This window comes from Lissotriton helveticus, chromosome 3_1 (genome assembly GCF_964261635.1).
Source record: "Lissotriton helveticus chromosome 3_1, aLisHel1.1, whole genome shotgun sequence".
Taxonomy (NCBI): domain Eukaryota; kingdom Metazoa; phylum Chordata; class Amphibia; order Caudata; family Salamandridae; genus Lissotriton; species Lissotriton helveticus.
Genome location: NC_136061.1, coordinates 1,150,760,050 through 1,150,772,249, shown reverse-complemented (window position 1 = coordinate 1,150,772,249; position 12,200 = coordinate 1,150,760,050). Strand labels below are relative to the sequence as shown.

Genomic DNA, 12,200 nt, shown 5'->3' with positions numbered 1-12,200 from the left:
TCAGGGACAGGAAGTGACACCTATTGGCTATTATTGCTTTAGTGCAAAGGCCTCTGACTAGAGGTGAGAGCAGAGCTAATTGAGGACAGGGAAGGTAACTTGTGGAGATATACATAAACATTGTTTTTCACAAGGCTCACTTGTCAGAGATGAGCTGGCGAAGACAGAAGAAATTAAGAACTACCAAATTAGTGCATGTTGCTGTTCTAAACAAAATAATTGAAGTGGGATGAGTTCCCTTTCACCACACTATTTTTTACCCTGAAATCTTAAGGACAGTTGGGGAACATGAAGCAGTCCCAATTTGCTTTTGCCTTGTCAAGCTGGCAACCTCCCAAGTGCTTTGTCTCCCACTCTTGCTTGTGCAGAGTGTCAGTCTGGCTGAGGTCTGAGCCACAATCCGAATAGGGATTACCTGACTGCTGCCTGTCTGCCTTTAGGAGCGTAAGATACACATGGGGAGTGAAACTCAGGTCAAAATGTTGGCTTTGTTTGGCCTAGCAGGAGGATTTGGAATCAGAGCCTTTTCCATTTGTATAGTTTCTGCTCTGGTTACCAGCCATGATTGCTCTTCCACTCCATAAAATGATGCATGGCTACTGCTTATGTCACCAATTACAATTCTTGGCCTTTTGGAATCTTTTTACTCATTCTTTTTGATGTACAAGCACACAGTATCCCACTGCCACTGTTGCAAAGCTGGTCAATCCATATTATTTGCGCATCTTTCTCTCATATACCCTCATTCATCACATCTCCAAGTGCGACATTCCATAGCACGATAACTGCAACTGAGTGGTCATCATAATCTCTCAAATAGGATCCGATCGAAAACCACAACCTCCACTACACCGTGTAACTATCCATTTGTGGAAGCATTTTAGTGCCCTACTTTGGGGCAGTAAGAGCTATACAGATGCTACCCTACAAAACTAAAAGTGAACAAATGCTCCTGTCCAAATTGGCAGACTTGATAGGCTAATTCCAGGTGACTGCACCTGATGCCTCTGCTACCAAGATATTTCTGGTCAGCATTCCATCTTATCTCTTTTATGTTGATTGGTGTTTGCCTAGATGCTCCACTAACAGATATTCTCTAAAATCATTAAACTAAGAATCTACATAACTGTTGAGAATCTGAGCATCCCCAAGCTCACCATGACCGAGCCCCTACCGTTATTCAGGTACATTGTGGATAGTTCTGCAGTTTCTCCAGCAGAGAGTATCATTGGACTCCTCACCCTAATTCAGAACTGCCTTTTTCGCTGATCCCCACCTGCCCTCCAATCCGTGAGTGCCAAGTTTTATAGCTAGACTGAATATCTACCACAGAAGAGTTGTATGGCAGGGCTCCAATATTCGTTACCGTTCTACCAATCCCTCTGCCTCCACTTTTGCCTCCCCACCTATCCCACAAGAGGTTTTCTTGGTCAACACTTTACCATATCAGTCCCTCATACAGGACCCCACCCACCCTTTTTTGACTCTGAACGCTTTGACCTCATGGGCAAAGCTTTTACTTCAGGCATGGGGAAATTCTCATTTCTTTATGTTCAACTTGTTTCTCTGGGTCTGGTGTAGGTGGGACCGAACACCACTAGAGGTGGGGCTGGTTTGCCAGTGCAGAGTGGTGTCTGTGTCAGAAGTGTAATTTTCCTTGCATTTGAGTTCTCCCCTCAGCATGTGTGGAGATCACAGCTTCCAAACCATTCCATTAAATAAGACTCTCTGGGATCACCCATCTATATCATATTTGCCGTTGAAGGAAGTTTGTCCTTTCTGCAGGGTCACTCTGGATGTTTCACCTCTTGCTGGACCCTATATTAGTGTTGGCTATAGAACTCTGTGCACTTTATCCCTGCTAACCAGTGATAAAGTGTATGTTCTCTCCCTTTCAACATGGTTAAATCTGCATACACCTAATCGGCACATTTAACTTACCTATAAGTTCATAGTATAGAAAGGATACACAGGGCCTTTAAGCTAAATGTCAACAAGGGACTGTAATATCCACTGTGCCACCCACTGCAGTTACAGTACAAACATGAAAGCAGGCATACCATTTGTAACTGGCAGTTTTTTAACTTCAAAATTGACCTATCAAAATAGACCCTTTTGACAGGTCAAAACCTTCCTATTAAATATTTATAAGTGACCCCTACGCAGGCCTTATTACCCATAAGGCAGGGTGAATGGTATTTAAAAGTAGGACATGTAAGAATGTAATGTTAAACATGTCACTGCAGTGTAAAATCCCCAAAACCTATCTTTCGCTTTAGCAAGGTTGGCTGTTTCAAAGTATAACACTGAATTACAATATTGCTTTTAATAATGTTAATTCCAGTTCGGAAAGAGCTAGAAAATAATTAAATACCTAATTTTAATAGTTATTAAAATCCAATTCAATGGTAAAGTGTGATTTTTGATAAAGTTTAAGAAAATATATTTTTGGAATGTTATCTTTTCCCTGCCTAATGCCTCTGGAGTCCCATTTGCATTTTTCTCCCACTTCTGCCAGGCAGTAATTAGCATTAGATTAGGTGTTAATAGATGTGAAATGCCCCCCAGGAGCAAACAATAGGACAGGAACGTCAATGGGCAGACATAATCCCTCCAAACTAGACAGAATATGCACGGTGGGGCTGTGTGCATCCTTTTTGATGTTATGGTGTCAAATCCTGCTTTCCAAGCCAGCAGGGGTTTTATCTGTAACACTTGGGTGCATTTCAAGAGGCGAGCTAATTATGTCAAAACAATATTTGCATGTCTACTGTCTGGTTACTTTGTTCTGCCAGACGTCTGTTTCTGAGTTTATTGAGGGTACAGTGTTTGACTCCAAGAGACATAAACCTAACCTGTTTAAGTTACAGGGAGAAAGCAAGCTACAGGAGACCTTTGCCTGCAACTTTAAACTCTTTTTTTTTTTTTTTATTAGTAGGCTGTGGTCCGATGGACCGCTTTATCTTGTTAAAGTCTATAATACAAGAGATGTTTCTTCTGTGCGTGATTAAATCTCACAGAATGCAATATTAAACTACTCATGGTGATAACCTGGAACAACACTCATATTGGTCGAAAACAAATTGCTTTATTTTAAAAGCAATCATGAACATGGTGGTCTCCTTACTCCAGCAGGCCACCATGCCTGCTACTTTAACAAATTATTTTGGGTCTGAATTTGCCTTATGCATGTTAATGAGGAAGTTCGAAATACAACCCACTACGAAGCATCATTTTGTGGATTGACCGATTAGTACAAAGGTAAGTTCACAAAATTGCTTTACATTTGCAAATAGTCTGTGTGCGATTTGCAACCAGTTTTTGTGAATGTATAAAATGTGTGCATCAGGCCATAGGTGTGTGTCACAATGACACTTTGGCTGCTGAATCTATGGGAAGAAATGGGGATTGTTCATGGTAATCAGATGGCAGTGTTCCATGTCTCCTTGGTTATTCCTCTTTTAGATCTTTAGTTCCAGGTGCATCTCATAATCAGAGTTACTTCCTCCTCCCTGAAATTAATGACGCCTCTTGTAAGGAAATGTCTCTTTTTGCATATTCACTCCCACATTTTGTGAGTGATGCTGCTGGTTTTTCAACTCTGAGAGTGCACTGATGCTTGCTAACCAGGCCTCAGTGCCAGTGTTCTAACTCATTACAAAGTGTACGTCGAATTGGCTACTCCTAATTGGCAGAGACTGATTTACTTATAAGTACCTAGTATATGGTACCCAGGGCATGCAAGGCAGAGTGTCCACCCAGGTCAGCCTCACTAATTATGTCACCCTGTGTGTGAGAAAGTACAAAATGTCTCCCAGCCTGCCACTGCAGACTGGATGGGCACTGGCAACACTGATAGTTCGACTTTCCCATTCAAACCACTGACAAAGCCTCAACTTCCCTTAACACTATATGTTATTCTCTCCTAACGAAGGCCTATAGAGCCTCAAGGCAGGGAGCTGTATATTATTAAGTGGGACATGTATATTGTATAAATGTCCGGACAGCAACACTTCCAAATTGTTGTTTTGCTGTGGGAGAGTTAGTAGCCCCATTGGCTAACAGAGTTATTGGTTGGATAGATTAGTGGAGTAGTGTGGCTCACTGGTTAGAGGCGGCAGGCCCGAGAGCAGAAGTCGGCCCGGGACCAGGGTTCAATTCCCGACGCGGCAGGGTCGTGGACCTTGGTCAGTGGACTCGATAATTCTCGCTTCGGTGCTTACTCTAATCAGAGGTTCCACTCGGCAACTCTGGGCATTAGCTTGCCTAATCTCCACAACGGCCCCACCAATTCCGGGGATGCCTGGCTCCACCTTGGGGACTCCCAGCAAGGGACCATCCCACAGGGAAAGCCAGGACGGGTTCCCCAGAGTTATACAGCGCCAGGAAACCTATGGACAAGTAGCAGTGCGCTTTACAAGCTCAAAAACATTTACATTTACATTTACTCAGCCCAGCTAACTGCTGAATGGAACTACTGAGATGGGTACTGTAAGATATCAAATTAATTGTGGCATTAAACTCGACTTGATTCCCAAATCAAATTTGTCACTATTATACACATGCAACTATTACAAAGTTTCCTCCCTATGACCTAGTTTGTCCAGTGGCCTCATACAGTCACTGGCCACCAGAAAGCTTTCTGCCCTCCTAGGTAATAGTGTGAATGCATCCCAGGCTTAGGGACAGGAGCAGCCTGCTACAGGGTGAGGCGTTACCTCCCCTTACCAGGAAGCCACCCAGTATTTTCTCCCAAAAGATGAGTTTTAATGCCAAGGCTGCCTTTTGGTGGGCAAATGGTGATCACGCTCTTGAGGAGATGCCCTTTTTTCAGGTAGACAGACTGGTGGTGGGAACAGAGAGGGGAGACCAGTGCCTAAACCAGTTTTCCTGTGGGCAAGTAGTGCACAGGTATCCACACCTCCATGGTGGGCTATCAAGCCCCTGACACTCAAAGAAGGGATCTTCAGAGTGGGCAAAATAGTGCACTCTGGGATAGCTAGATGTCACACATTGCTGGAAAGTCATGACAGAGTGGGAGGGGATCTGGTATCCATTTGGCTAGTGACTGCCTCACCCACTTGGGGCACTCTATGGGCATAAATATGTCATCCCTATTCACCCTGAACCTCATTTCACACTGGAACTAGAGAAAGCACAGAAGAAGGTACTCCCTGCAGACCCCTGGACCTGGAAAAAGAGAAGCTGCACCGTTTGCTGGATTGCACTAACCAGCTCGCAAAGAGAGGACTGTGCTTGTGGCTGCTGGCTTGAGGAAAAGTTGCTCCCAGACCAAAGGAATGTTTCAAAGGGTCAGACAACGAACCCCATGGAACCACCACCAGGACCATCAAGCTGAAGTAGCCCATCTCAGCAAATCAGTGGCCACTTTTAGAGAATCTGCACTGACTGCTTCTGGGCACCCCAAGAGACCGATGTCCAAAGGTTGCATCTGAGCCTGCCTGACCCGAGAGTGTTCTCTGGTCCAGATTGGATGCACCAGCTTCCACCAAATGATATCACTGGGACCGCCGTGGACGGAGACCAGTAGCCCAGCAGCAGCTGGCCTTCTACTGGGTCAAAGAAAACTTCGAAGAACCCCAACCTCTGTGGCCAAAGTCACCCCACCTGATCCATGAATCGAGGAATAACCGCAAAGGCACACACATTGACCACACAGCACCCTGAGCATCCTCTATCTCCTGCATCAGCAGCATAAGGACAACTCCGTTGAAGTCTATGGTGGTCTTGCTGTAAAGTTTGGGACTGAACTGGAAAATGCTTTGGTGGCCAGGTAACTGTCCAAATACCATTTAGTGCCCCCCACAAAACCTCTCCCTGTCAAATTCGGTCACCCAAGCTGGGCCAGAGCAGTTAAACACAACTCTTACAAACTTTTTAAAAGTTTACAAACTTTTGGTTTACCAATGCTTGTTTGCACTTAAACTGAGATTTAAGTTTTCTTATAAAATCTGTGTTTCCAGAACCCTCTGGTCAATTCTGCTCATCTTGGACTTGAACAATTAATTAAAATATAATCTACTTTTATAAATTAGTGGTGGGTGTCTTTTGTGCTGTGTGGCTTATGGTACTGTTACATTCTTTACAGTAGTTCCTTTGTTTGTCTTGTTGCTTCAAGCTATAGCTACTAATGGTTGACTTTTACGGTTTTAACGAGTGTGACTGGACCCAAGACAGCTTTTGCGAGTCTATTACAGCGTGAGGTTGCATAGCCATACCGTATAATACACCTAGATTCTCACACCTCAAGTATGGCTAACTCAGGAGTAGGAAAGGAAGATACTGAGCCTGTTTGCAGCCATCTCCTAATGAGTCCATATGAGCGATGAAATATTTTTTACTGAATAAGACATGCCAATTTCTGATTGGCAAACAAATTATAACTGATAGTGGTACCTTTCCGAAAGCCAGTCAAGCATGCAACCTCATCTGTTCAAAGAGACTGGAATGTGCTTGTCTGTTTTTGCAACTAGCTAAAGATGCTCTAGTTTACTTTTGAAATCCATTTGATCATACTGCCATCAAACACAATCCAATTCTTACTCATTTAAGTAGTTAAACATGTAAAATGTGTTCTTGTTTCCAGAAACAAATTGTAAAACAATATTTTGTGTGGCTGCTGATTACGTCCCATTATTTCAAGAGGTTCCATCAGATTATTAGGTACAAAAAAGCAATATAACGTTTCTGATTTAGATAACAAATTACAATACTTTCTGTTATGTGCACTGAATTATTTAGTACCCCTTGGCTGTCATATTTGTTATGCTTGAATAGAGGAAAGCCTGTATAACGTTTTTTGCATCAGACGTTGGAAAAACCACCAAAAACATTTAGGGACTTTTTGTACATTTTTCACGTTGTCATCATTTAGGGAAAGCAATCTGGATCTACGGATACCCAAGAGACACATATGACAGTCTTTAATCTTGAAGGACGATTTTCATACCAGCAAATAGGCATTTTGGACATTTCAAAACAATCAAAAAAATTAATTAATGATTTAAAAAGAAACAAGTTTTCATCTGAAAATATGCTTCATGCTTCATTTTAGATGGAAATGGTTAATGTATGATTTTTGCAAATCATTTAGCGTGCTTATTGTCGTTTCCTTTTTTCTTTTGATAGGTGAGAGACATTCACTTCGCATGTTGCAATTTCTCCACGGCGTCTACATTCTATACTCATGTGCTTACTACAGACATCAACAGTGAAACTGGTTTACAATAGTTTTCTCTCTCTCTCTCTCCGTGGAAGAAATATCAGGTCCTCTACAGAAAACTATATCCTTTATTCACGATAGACACCTATTGAGCAGTAGAAGATTGGGCATTCCAGATCCTCCTCATCTGTTGCAGAGAATCCTTGGCACTGAGTACATTGGAGACTTCTTGCGTTGGGCAATCTTACATCAAAACAAATTGATTCTTGTTAAATCCAACATCCAGTGTCATATTTAACAACTGTGGGCTGTCCTTGGATGGGAATGGTGCGACATCACAACAGTTAATTTATTGTACAATTAACATATTGTTTTATATTTGTAGGACAAACAGAGAGAGAGTGTGCTGCTAAACACTTTAAATTGTAACTTTTAAACTTTCAAGTTAAACTATTCCCCAAAGAATTGTTTTTAATACAGTAGTAGTATTTTAGATCTGCTTAAGTTAACTTTACAGACGTTTCTTACAGATTGGCATTTTGTCATCAGCAGATAGAAAAAAAACTCCGTAAATATATATTCAGATTTTGAAACTCCATGAGAACACGTGTAAGTAAACGTGTAAGTAAAAATTGAATTTATGATCTAATGATTGACTTTTTTCTGAGTATTCTTTCTTACTGGTTGTGGATAAATTTGCCATTTACCCACAACTCTCCAGGTTAAACACCTAAGACACAAGGCAGTAACCTGACTATTATTAAAAATGGAAGTAACAGCATTCCCCCATTTTCAATTGGGAATTCTTCAAATTGTTAATATGTAATACTTTATTGGAACCCATAGGAAAAACAGGCAACTAGTGTGATGGAATTTACCGGCATTACTATTTTTACCTTTAAACTATCATAATAGAAATATCACAGAAAAACTAAATTAACATTATTGTATCATATAAACATTAGACAAAACATATCTGCTCATGAATAATTGTGTGGACATGCACAAACAATGCAACTTCTCTTCTTTCTCTTTTGGAGCGCGCCGTAGTACAAACTGAACAAGTTCTCTCAGTGAAAAAATAAAAACAAAATCACACAGAATGTTATTAATGACTGCAGTAGTGGACAGTTCATGTAATGTTTCATCTTGAGTGTGTTTTTGATTTGAATTTTTAAATTACTTTCTCATAATATTAAGTCTATTATAAGAGGTGTGAACCAAGACAGCACAACGATATCTTCTCACTTTGTTGCTGCTACTGATTATTCTGAATTTGGTCAATAATAGTGTTGGAATGTGACTTGTATGATCATAAAAATATTTAAGTTATACCTTTGTGTAGAATCTACCTGGAATATGTTTTGCAAATCTTTTTGACTTGTATTTAAAATGTTCATTTTGCACTATTTATGAGGAGCATTGTTATTTATCAGAAATTGCTATTTTCTATTATTTAACTTATTTTGTATATCTTACACTGTCATGTTTTTATGATGTTCACCTGTGTGCAGATGCACAGCTAGCCACAAAAACACAATAATGATATAGTTTGTATATGTGGGGCTAAATTGATAAATTGAATCAAGATTTCAAAAAAACTGCAGGATCAGCAAGAAATTGAAGATGAAAATCTAAAAGCCCAAATTGGAGAAAAGAATGTTTTAGACAAAATTCAGTCTGAAAAATTACCTCACTGAGTATAGCAATTCTTGCACAGATGTTCACTTGAGCTGCTATTGCAACTGTTATAAATAGTATGTCATTTTCCCGTTTAGATAAATTTCCAATATTTACCCTCTTATTAAACAATGTTCATATCACCAACTAACAATTGAATTGGAAATTGTAATCCCCTGTGTCATGGTATGGAACAACATCCTGTGTCTTTGGCAAGCTAACTTTGACATCTCAGTTTAGGACTGTGCCAGAAGCTGATCAGCCAGTCAGTTCATCTAGCATGTTACAACCTACAACAAAGATTTTTAAAGTTAACTTTTCAAAGTTTGACCACATGGCTGGGCTTTACAATTTGAAATGTACAAATTAGTTACTACTCAAATATCAGGCTATGTAACAAAAATACATCCTAATTTTCTTAAATCCATAATTTTTGTGGGTACATTTTTTTGAAGTTGCAGATCTGATGTATATTTTTAAATATTGTTTTCCATTTCAAAGATTATTTCTGCTGCTTGTACATATTCACACTGATTTGTGTTACTAATCTATGTGAATGGTTACACTCCATGACACGTTTGATATTTAAGATTCCTCAAAGCGGATATCAATTTGATGTAACATGCATAATACATTATAATTTCCTTGCTGTTGTTAAGAGGAACATTTCTTAGTGAAATATTTATTTGATAAAGTTATTTGATGTAAGTGTCAGAAGCATAAAAGATTCAAATTAAGTGGTTGATGTGAAACAGTACAAACCATAAATCTGTGAAAGGTGAAACACGGTAGCATAGAGAACCCACATTAAGTACTGGCAATTCGAGTAGTAGGCCTTTCAACCGAACTACCAATACGAATGAAATTTAAAGACTATTTTATAGTTTATAGAGGCAAAAAACAGTGTTTAAACAATGATTCACTGAATTTGAATGACTTTTATATGAACATTTCACATGGCGACTACTTGTTTTGTACAAAAAGCAACCTAACTAACTGCAATGGTTTGTAGTCAAAGGACAGGTCTATTAATAGTTACACTCTGAAGGCTTTTAAAGGTATTAGCATATGTGTTGTGCTATACAATGTATTGCTTCTGGAGTCCGGTTTGAAGCCACATAGTTTGTAGAGAGTAGGAGTGGTCGTTATGCAACAGTCCGCAATGCCTGCTTGTCTTCTGAAATCTGAACGTTTAATGGCTGCCACTAAAAAGATACATGTACACATGGGACAATTGGCAGAGCAAGCATGTACAATTATTGCAATGTGTGTCAAAAGGCTCTGTAGAGCTCTGTGTAACAGAAAATGCCTATTGTAATGAAGAACAGAAATAAAGTGGTGAAATTGAATATTTACACACAGTGGGGTAGCCCTACAAGTACATAAATCTGTTGGTAGGGACATTTGGGACTACAAATGTATATTCATTTGTACAAATGTGATTCTTGTAATAATCTTGTCATCATATACAATGTCCACACTGGCTTCAAATGCAAAACATATATATATTTTTTCTTTTAATTTCAGCTTTTTCCATGATAACTACAGCTTAGCAGTGAAAATTTAGAGAGCCAGCACGTTGCCCCTTTTACCAGTGCGCTGGCCTGGGGCTTCTTAGAGTCTGATTTTAGTTCCTGTAGTCCACTGTCATTGAAATATATTTCCTTCTGTTTCTTAAAGCAACTTAATCACTTTGAAGTGTATCTGCTACTACACTTTAGAGTGTTAACTGGGGAAAGGCAGGGAGTCCCCTTCTTGGCTTGAATTAAACCTCAGCAGCGGTCAGTCAAATCCTGATGACGGTCAGGCGGCAAGCCAAAACTACTGCAGAGAGCACCTGTCCTTGGAAGTATTATTTTCCAAACCTTCATCAGGCATGCAGCCGGTAGGCAAAACACATGTTGGCTGTTTAACTTTCACTGCTAAGAAGTTGTCATCATAGAAAAGGATAGAATTAAAGAAATATATTGGAATCTGTGTGGAATTTTCCAGAAGTAACATTGTTACAAGAATCAAATTTATACACATGACCAACAGATGTGTAAATATCCATGTCAGAAATTACTTATATAATACACCATATTATTTAACCATAGCATTGGAATACTGTATAATTGAGTGGCTTTCAAATGCATTATTTTCCTACAAATATGTGCTGCGTTGGCTGTTGTTTAAAATGCTGCACCATTAAAGACTTCTATGATTTATGCATTAGAGTGTATGTGACAAAAATATCATAAGATGTACCAACACTGACCACAGTTATCATGGTAAGTGCAGGAAAGGAATAATATCATTGCTAACATCAAGATATATTCATACAGAATAAACATTTACCAGGAAATGAAAAGCTAAAGTTCTGAGTGGTTATAAATGTTATGAGAACATATGGAGAGTGTTTTGTAAACCATGATTGTAACTTTTGCAAAGAGAACTTTGTGAACATAGGTCCCCCACACACTATGTTTGCATGTCATCCTTATTTAGATTACATTGGCAGTGTAACTTTAACGTATCATGACATCCGCATTGTTTATTCTATTGATGATCAAGAACTGTGTCCTGGGACATATGCATCCTCTTATCAAAAGTATGAACAAATATCAATCCCAAAAATGCTTATATTTTTCTTTTATGCGGCTTCTCACTCAACATTACATTTAGTTCTTGGAGAAGTACAGGGGAACGAGGCCTTTTGTAGTGTTATGTATATGTTGTTTGCAATGTGTGTGATGTGTATCACCGATGCATATTCTCTATGTTCCATGTATCTGTACAGTATCATTTTTTAGGAAAATGCAACAATTCCATTGTGCAAGAAATGTTTTGATGGAAATAGGAAAAATTATTTACACTTGCATCAAATGATGCCTTACTCTATTGGCTTCCTAACAGGGGACCTTAGAAGAAACCCTAGGGAACATCTACTAAATTTTGATTCTAAAATACTGTCCATTCAGATGTGTGGATATATTGGCAGACTGCATGATGGACAATGACACAATGAAGTGGACAATAAAATTGAATTAAACTTTAATGTTTACATTTTTTGTTGATGGTAATGAATCTGGCAATGCAACTAATGTCTGGCAGTTTGTATGTGTTCAGAGTATTTGATAAGCATTTATATAAATGGGTGTTTGCGCCTGGTTTGACATTAAAAGATGTGCAAATGATCACCCATCGAAGAATTGTTCCCATCCAGATTTCACCAGGAAAATCCTGGCAAAATGTGCACTTGGAACACTTATAGAAAGAGGGAAATTCTTTAGTAATTATGCACACAGACTCAGATTCTGCAGTTTACCTTCGTTCTAAGAAGGAAAACTCAGAAATG

General features: G+C 39.2%; 1 protein-coding gene across 1 annotated transcript in view; it reads left to right on the top strand.

The window, feature by feature from the left end:
* KIF5C (kinesin family member 5C) overlaps positions 1-11,900 on the top strand; it is a 612,753-nt gene extending 600,853 nt beyond the window's left edge. The window contains exon 26 of the mRNA XM_078681761.1: positions 7,150-11,900. The gene's annotated coding sequence lies outside the window, so the exon portion shown is untranslated. The remainder of the gene's footprint in view (positions 1-7,149) is intronic.
* Positions 11,901-12,200: the final 300 nt, after the last annotated feature.